This window comes from Penaeus vannamei, chromosome 3, assembly GCF_042767895.1.
Source record: "Penaeus vannamei isolate JL-2024 chromosome 3, ASM4276789v1, whole genome shotgun sequence".
In the NCBI taxonomy this organism is placed as follows: domain Eukaryota; kingdom Metazoa; phylum Arthropoda; class Malacostraca; order Decapoda; family Penaeidae; genus Penaeus; species Penaeus vannamei.
Window position 1 is genome coordinate 39,002,264 of NC_091551.1, and position 2,500 is coordinate 39,004,763.

Here is a 2,500-nt window from a genome sequence, read left to right on the forward strand (position 1 = left end):
TTGATTGAAGAAGAATAAATAACATATAAACCAAATCATAATCAATGCTGCGTAATTGGATATGTTATCAAGCAGCGATAGAGATTAAATTATTGCAATGTGCAGAGTCAGTACAAGATGCTTATATAGCAACTTACCTCTCAATGCTTCTGGCTGTTTCATGTGGCCGATTGCATAATGATATTACATTCAATTTGCTTATTTTGTTTTCCATTTGGTAGTGTCAACGTAAAGTCACGTATTTCCCTGTAAGTCTGTCTCTTATATATCTCTTTCTGACCTTTTTGGATAACTGAACAGCATGAAAATCCTGCGTCATTAAGATAACGACAAACTCAATATAAAGATTTGCTTCCTGCAATGCTTGTTAAACTGGTTTGAACCCGACGCGAGACTCTCCTATTACACCTTAAACACGTCATTACCAGACGACCCACGAAGCTGTAATACCGACTTGCCCGAAACAGATGAAACGAGGAAGGAGGGAATGGGTGTCTCAGGAACTGCTTAATATGTTTCCCTGTTTTCGAGTCGCCCTTTCAAGTTCAGGGTTATTCTCTGTGGCTTTATACGAGCATTTAGTCTTAGCTGTAATGTTTTAAAAAAGGGTTTTATAATATGTGGACTTTTTGTCAATTTTGGCGTAGATAATTGCATTAAATAGTTTTAGATAAAAATCGAAATCTAGAGGCTTGTTTCTATACTTTGTATACTTTTGCGTACATCGTTATTTCCTGTATTTCCATCGTTATTTTCGAAACTTTGAAAATCAAATCAAAAACAATAAAACGGGAATCACCCAAATCCGTGGCTCCTACCTTCAAAAAAATAACAACAACGATAAGCGCAACATCACGAAATTCGTATCTCCGTCGCCATGAGTCAGACCTCTAACGACCCGCCTTGTCTGTCCTCCTAAACCTCCGAAACTAGGAAATTGTTCCGCCATATTTGGTTTCCTCGGCCGGTCAGACGTCTGGCCTCCCACCGCCCGCCCTGGCTGAGTGTTATGGACGTGGAACAGCCTCACTTCAAGCCGGTGATAAATTCCATAAACTGACGAACGAGATGCGTCTTGTATGGGGTCGGATGAAGACATGTGAATAGGAATTGTTCGAAGGAATGGCTGGGTTCTCGGTTATACGTTGGGGAATTTTGTTACGAAATATGTCGACCTTTTGAATGAAGAATGTCTATGCATCGGTATATTGAAATTCAGCCTTTTTTCTCATTAATATAACTACAAAATACAAACTATATAAACCCGAATTTTTTTTTTTTTTTTTTTTTTTTTTACATTAGATACAACAAATTCAAGATGACGCTTATATCAAAGCGAAGAAAAAAAAACATAAAAAACAAATCAAAGAAACACATAAATAAATTAACTACAAACAGGCCGAGCTCAAGCAAAATTCGCGATTCTTATTCATAATTCGGCCGCCTTCATAATGGAAGATCGTTATCAGAGAAGCGACGGCGGACAAGAAACAAAATCCGATCGTACAGGGTAGACTTTTGGCCGGTTGGTTAAAATTGCGCGCCCGACTCAGAGAATATTCGTATACTTGACATGCATAAATAAAGAAATAAATGCATATGTATCAGTCTAGACATACATATCAACCGGGCAAATAGATAGTTAAATGTATATCTATCAGACATACAGAGATTATTCATTTATTTCTGGGTATATGCCTGTCTGTATTTATGGCAATTCATGGGGTCGGGAATCGCACAATTTTCACAAACCGGCCGTTTATCAGCAGAAGCGATCTCCGACAACCATTCGGACACCTTATGCTAGTCTTACTTATATTTTTACGTGTTTCTCTAATTTTCTACTTATTTTATGTCTTTATCTGTGTTCATTATCGCCATTATTATCGTTGTTATTAATGATGATATATTATTATTACAATTATTATTCCTAAACCATTGAACACCTTTGGCTTGTCTTACTTTAATTCTTTTTACGTTTGTTTCTTTCTTATTTTACTTACTATCGTCTTTATCTGTTATCATTATCATCAATCTCATTATTAATATATAGGTATAATTACTATATGTTCTTATCGCTGCTGTTATCATTATCAACCTTATCATTATTATAAATGTACAGTTATCATCATCATTATCACTACTATTAATATAGCTATCATCATTGCCATTATCATTATCATTATACTTTTTATTATTCTTAGCATTGCATCTTTAATTAAATCCTTTATCGTTTATCTTTTATTTCTCTTACATGGACATCCACCATTTCCCCAGACGAGTCGCGTAACTAACAGCGGAAATCTCTCGTTCTCTCTTTATCTATTTATCTCTCATTTTTTTCTCTCTCTTTCTCTAGCTTTACTTATCTCTAGTTTTTCTTCTATCTGTTTGAATCCCTTATGCTCTTCTATCTATTTATCTCTTCATGTATTTTTTCATCTTTCTCTCTCTTTATCTATTCTATCTCTCAGTCTCCTCTCCCTCTTCCTCCCTCTCC

The 2,500-nt window shown here is 35.6% G+C and overlaps 1 protein-coding gene across 2 annotated transcripts in view; it reads left to right on the forward strand.

Annotated features, from left to right (window-relative positions):
• LOC113827665 (uncharacterized) overlaps positions 1-2,500 on the forward strand; it is a 23,081-nt gene that overhangs the window by 963 nt on the left and 19,618 nt on the right. The gene's annotated exons all lie outside the window — the stretch shown is intronic.